The sequence below is a fragment of the Schistocerca nitens genome, chromosome 4 (assembly GCF_023898315.1).
Source record: "Schistocerca nitens isolate TAMUIC-IGC-003100 chromosome 4, iqSchNite1.1, whole genome shotgun sequence".
Classification (NCBI taxonomy): domain Eukaryota; kingdom Metazoa; phylum Arthropoda; class Insecta; order Orthoptera; family Acrididae; genus Schistocerca; species Schistocerca nitens.
In genome coordinates this window covers 388986857-388993282 of record NC_064617.1, presented here as the reverse complement: position 1 = coordinate 388993282, position 6426 = coordinate 388986857, and positions in this window count along the sequence as shown.

The window sequence follows — 6426 nt, the reverse complement described above, 5'->3', positions numbered from 1 at the left end:
TTCTTATAAAGTGTCTCATGTGCGGTTCCTGGTTTTGGCACCCGATAATTTTTTTGCATATGTATAAGTATTGTCATCGATATTCAAAGCTTATTAATGATATAACCAAAAATGTAATAAATTTGGTGTTACGAGGCTACATTGTTGTTTGATTTCGTTAATTAGAGTAAACCCAACCGCACCAAATATTAACATTGTAAAATGATGGAACCGATCAAAAATAAGTACAATATTGTGTTTGCAGTGGTAGGATAGTGAAATTCATTTAGCTGTTAGTGAAATGGGAAAAGATAGGGGCACAGTGTCTAGACAAAAATGCACGCATTCCTCGGTAGCAACTCTAGTGTAGCAACAGAGAAACATTAGTTGACACGTAAATCAACACCAAATTATAGCTTAGGCACACGAAAGTGAATTTCCAGCAAACCTGCGTCATAAACGAAGTCATAGGAAATGTTTGCTGCGGTATAATGATTTGGGACTTTACCATCACAATGGTTTTGTTGTTCACTACGCAGAACGAAAAACAACTAAGTAAAGAGTGTCAATACATTCCCGATGTTTTTGATGCACGCTAGTTATGTACAAATTATCACAATACAAACCAGACAGAAAATGAACTGTACAATTTTGATCGTATGATGATTTGGTCGATTTGACGTTAAAGCCAAATCTTCTGTCTTTCTTTATCTTATTTACGATTTCGAACTGTTATTAGTCTGTCTCACATGGGATGTAAATAACTGATTTTAATTTTTTTGCAGTCTTCACAACTGAACTAGGAACACTGTAGGCTATTTGTAGATAATATGGGCAACTCACAACAGAAGTCCCCATAGCAATTGAGGGATTGAACCTGCTTTTGAAATCTCATCAATTAGATTACACATAGTGATTCTTGAATAAATATTTCCAATTGGTCTAGTGGTATAACCTTACAGAAACAGCACCTTCAAATAAAAGATTTTTGTGTCAGTGTTGAAGGGCACTGGCTGGTAGTGATTGATTCATTGACTTTTATTTGGATCTGTTTGACTTCTTCATGAGCAGTCTGTGTGTACTTGTAATATAGGACAAGTCATCATAAAATCTCTTAATATTTAACCTAGGCTATGTATTACAGTTCAAAACAAATTAGGGAAATATGATAGTAATATTACACAGACATTAACCCCATATTTATATTTACTTCTCAAAGTTATATGAACACACACACACACACACACACACACACACACACACTACTGTCACTATCTCTGGTTGCTAAGGCATCACAGCTACTGACATGAGCAGCAATCTAGCTGAGGTGGGTAGTGGGGACGAGGAGAAGGCATAGGGGTTTAGATAATGGGGTAGGTGAAGGGGGAATATGCCTGTGAGAGCATGCAGGGATGTGGTGGGGACAGGATAAGGGTGTGAGATGCAGCATTGGGAAGCCGTGGTGAGGGTGGGAGAGAAGAGGGGAGGTGACAGCTGCAGAGAGAATCTCTGCCCTTGTGAACCAACACTTTCTTGAACCTGTAACCTACCCTCCTATATAAAAGAAACCTGTTTCATCCACCAACTCTCCACAGTTCCTGTTTCTTTACCACCCGTCATTCTGCCCATAGCTGTCTGTGCCGCCATCCTGTACATTAATATCCCATTGCTTTGTCACTATTAAACACTACCTTTCCCAGTGCACAACTGAGTCCAAACCTGCAACCTCCTTTCTGGTCACCATGACCAACTATGTCTTCACCCATTGTTATTTCTCCTGTGAAGGCATCACCTACAAACAAATCCTTGGAACAGCAATTGATAGCCACTAACCTATTCATGGTCCATCTAGAGAAATCCTCCCTAACCACCTAGAATCTCATATCCCTCACCTGCTTCAGATTCGTTGAAGAGATGTTCATGATCTGGAGCAAGTGTGTGGACACACTGTCCACATTCCTCCAGGACCTCAATACGATGTCCTCCATTTGCTTCACCTGGTCCTCAGTGCAACAAGCCACCTTCCTTGATATTGACCTCCCCCTCAGCAACATGAATGTGCCCTTCACTGCTTGAGGAGAAGTCATGTCCATCATAAATCTATAAAATAATAAAAAAAAAAAAATAAAAAAAAACTGGTGGTCATGAAAAAAAAAAAAAAATCAACAAAATTAAAGAGTGTGCTTCCGAGTTTAGAAACGTGTTAAGTTTGTGTAACCAGACGTTTATCAGCAGAACATTTCATGATCTGCTGAAATAGACTGAAGTTAAGCTTTGTTTGAGGAAGGAGATAAACAAATACTATCAAATGTCCATCCAATTTCAGTTTTGCTAGAATTCTCAAAAATTTGAGAAAAGGTAAATATAGTTGGCTTTTTAACCATATGACAACACATAATATATTATGAAAGTTACACTTTGGATTTCTCAAGATTTGTGATATTGAAAAGGCTATCTACATATACAGCGAGAATGTACTTAATTCATTAGACAATAAACTGTGAACCACTGGTATATTTTGTGATCTGTCAAAGGCAATGTCTTTTTAAGTAAATTGGAATGTTATGGTGTAACAGGAAATGCTGCAAAATGGTTCATATCCTATATATGTGACAGGAAACAAATGGTGGTCATTAGAAGAGAGGCATATATCAGGCATCATCCAACTGGGAACTAATTTCATGTGGTGTCCCATAAGTTTCCATTGTAGCTCACTATTTACTGTGTATATCAGTGCTTTCTCATCTGTAACATTACCAGGTGCTAAGTTTTGTTTGCAGCTGATGCAAACATTGCAGTAAATAGGAAATCAATCATACTTTTAGATAGATCAGTTAATTAAATTTTCAAGGTTGTTAATAAATGGTTCATAGCAAATGCTATGTCACTAAACTTTGAAAAAACACACTACATGCAGTTTAGAACTTGTAAGATGTTTCTTGCTAGTATAAGCCTCAAATATGATGACAAAGAGAAATAGTTGACAGTGTTGAATGGTTGGGATTACGGCTTGATAATAAATTCAGTTGGGAGGAGTATACCACAGAACTGATCAAGTGTCTAAACAAATCTCTTTGTTCTGTGAAGGAAAACCTCATCCACAGTAAGTTGTAATATTTATTATTATGTATATACTACAGTTTCCTATGGACCATATTTCCCCTTACGAAATTTTTAGAGGTTGTGGCCAAGCACAAAAACAAAATTGTATATCTTTATGTGCAATGTAAATGTTGTCAGACTTAGGTATATAAAAATAAAAATAAAAACTATGCTAGGCTATGCTTACTTTCATTCCATAGCATCATATTGGGTTATTTTTGGGGTAACTCATCTAGCCAAACTAAAGTTTTCTGGATCCAAAAATGTATAGGCATAATGTGAATTATTTGTTGTGCATACTTGAGAACAGCCTGCAGAAGCCTGTATAGGGAGCAGGAGATGTTAATTGCTGCTTCCTAAATATTTATACCCTTATGAAATTTGTCATTAAAATGCATGCCTTTTTCAAACAATGGTTCAGTGCATTTAATTAATACTGTAACTAAAAATAATCTTCACAAAGACTGAAAGTTATTTATTTTGGTCTAAAAATTGTCTTTTATTCAAGAAAACACATTTTCAATGACATGCCAGCAGCCATAACATATTTAACTTCTAATGAAGTTCAGTTTAAGAGCTGCCAACAGGATTTATTAATGGCCAACTTCTTCTACTCTATTGATGAATTTCATAGTAGAACCAACTGATATGTATTTGTTACTAGTAATATCAAATAATTCAAGTGTTAATATAGTCTGGCTCCTATCATTGTAAGTAAGTGTTGTAAAATGATTTTTCTGTTTGATGATGCATGGTTACAATAGCCTAAGATTTATCATATGCATCTCAGTGTACTGAACACTTACATGTTTTCTTGCAAGGTAGGCCTATTTATTACCATTTAACTCTAGCAATACCAAGGCATTTTCCATTACACACATTACAAAATGTGGGAGGTTCCTTTATGCCCACAAAAAAATCTAAAAAATAACAAAATTCATTAATTGTTGTTGAATTATCTTAACAATCTACTTTTTAAAGAGGTACTGATGTGTTCATGGAGTCCAGAACCTGAAAATACCTTTTAGCACATCTTACCAATATCAGTGCACTTCCAACAACATGTTCTACTGCCTTCATGACCACAAAAAAATTTGAAAATGCTGATCTTGTTACTGTTAACTTTTACTCTCAACATATTTTTTTTTTTTTAAAGAGATATGGACATGTAAGGCTCTGAACCTCAAAATCTGAACACAGCATTCTTCGGGGAAAGTGACATCAGCTTGCTTAAATTTTTGGGTTACATTTAGCTGAAAAATTTAAAACATGTATGGAATCTGGTAGAAGAATTCTTAAAACAGTAAATATTTTTCTTTCAAAATTTTAAAATAAAAAGTAACTTGACTACATTACAATATTTTCAGAAGATGAAAATAAAGTAACCTCACCCCCAGCACATGGTATTGCAAGGGTTAAGTGAAAATATGTTTCAGATTTTTTTGACGTATTCCACATTCATGAAGGTCTCATCACTTGGAGTCTGTGGGAGGTACATTATCACATTCCTTTGTAATTAGTGTGTTTTTCTGACGTGGTCTACATTCAGGAACACCACCTCACAATGGATGTATTGGAATGAAAAGTACTTCTAATGTAACCTACCACCTACAGTAGTCCTGTCAAGGTCCTGTCAAAGGTAGTACCACTCGAAAGCAGTCATGTGGTCTACAAACCTAGGTGCAGTCACTGAGCTACTTTTACATGGATATGACAACTAGCAAGCTGTCTGTCTACATGGATAGTCACTGCCAAACTTTTCATTCTGCCATTCCCAGCTTCTAGTGGACTTGTCCGACAGCACACTGATTCAACATGACACCAGATGCAAAGTTGCTGGCATCATTGGCCATCCTCTCCTGGAAACACAACACAACCTCACTACATCTTCTCCACTCGACATACAGCAGCATTCCTAAATGGATAACCATTATCATCATCTACTTAACTGAATCAGCTCACTCACGAAAACTCAACAAAATCAGTTTCTTTTCCTTGAGATCTGACTGGAGTCTCTGTGCTTCAAACAGGAGAATGAAACAATATTACTGGCAACCCAAAAACCGTCTGAGGAGCTCACCACAGCATGACATCCTTTAACAATGCTGGTGCAACACCCTTCTGATGTGTATACAGCAGCTTCTGAGAAACCACCAACACCTACACAGCATTCACATACCAGCAAGGTTAGTAACATACCACCTACTCAAATGTTTCCCCCCTCCCATCCTGCACCCCGTGTGTCAACCATCCTTGATTTCCCCTCGAATGATATTCACCCAGTGTGCCATCAGAAATGGAACAGTGCACCAGGTCTCAACCATGGAGCTATAAGGCATATGCACTGCCAAGAAAAACAGTCACCATGCCTCCCTCACTGAAGTTCTGTATGGCAAGTTATTCGCTCTTCCTGTCGACTTCATGCTACAAGTGCCTCTGACGGAAACCCCCGAACTTCCCGCCCTCATCATTAGGGTAAAAGAACACATTTCTTATGTTGAGATCCCACCTTCACAACCTCATAGCATCCCTGTAATTTTCCTCCATATGGCACTAGTAGTTTGCAAGCATGTCACACTTTATGACGATACAAGTTGGCCCAAATTACATCCTCCTCATACAGATCCACCCAATGTTCTTAACTATAGCACACATTTATTTGAATACTATTGACTGGAACACCTAGCACAGTATATATAAAGCCTCTCTAAGCTGTGCCAATGCTTCAGGATGACCTGTCTACCAACTACACCTTCCACCATCCAACATGGAAACTCAACCAGACACACTGTGGCCATCAGTGATTTTGTACTGCAACTCAACCCCAAAGACTTTCATTCCAATGATCTTTTTGTCAAATTACTCAATAAATTCCTGGTCATCAAAGATCAATGTCCCGAATGTGACGCTGGGAACGGTTTCATCAGCTGGTTTTCACATGTTCCTATAAACTGCCCAGTGATGTGGATGGGGCAGCCATCAAATCACAGCTGTCCCCCGACGGTTTTCTCACAACCACTGCCCCCAGAACATCACATCCCTCTGCCATCACAATCGAGAAACACAAAGAACATTCCTCGCAATCTGACCCCATCAGAATGCCCCCAAAAACTGACATTCCACAACAGTTTTGCCATGGCCAGATTGACGCACACCTGCAAGATTATCACCTTAATGCTGTGCAACAGTAGCCAGACCTCGGTAGCTCTGATGCATCTAGTGCAGATACTACTATGTTCGATGCCCACAAAACATCAGCCCCTACTATCCCACATATGCCATATTATTGCACCGTCATCAGACCGCAGCAATCACCTTCCCCCAGTACTCCACACAATGGGGGGA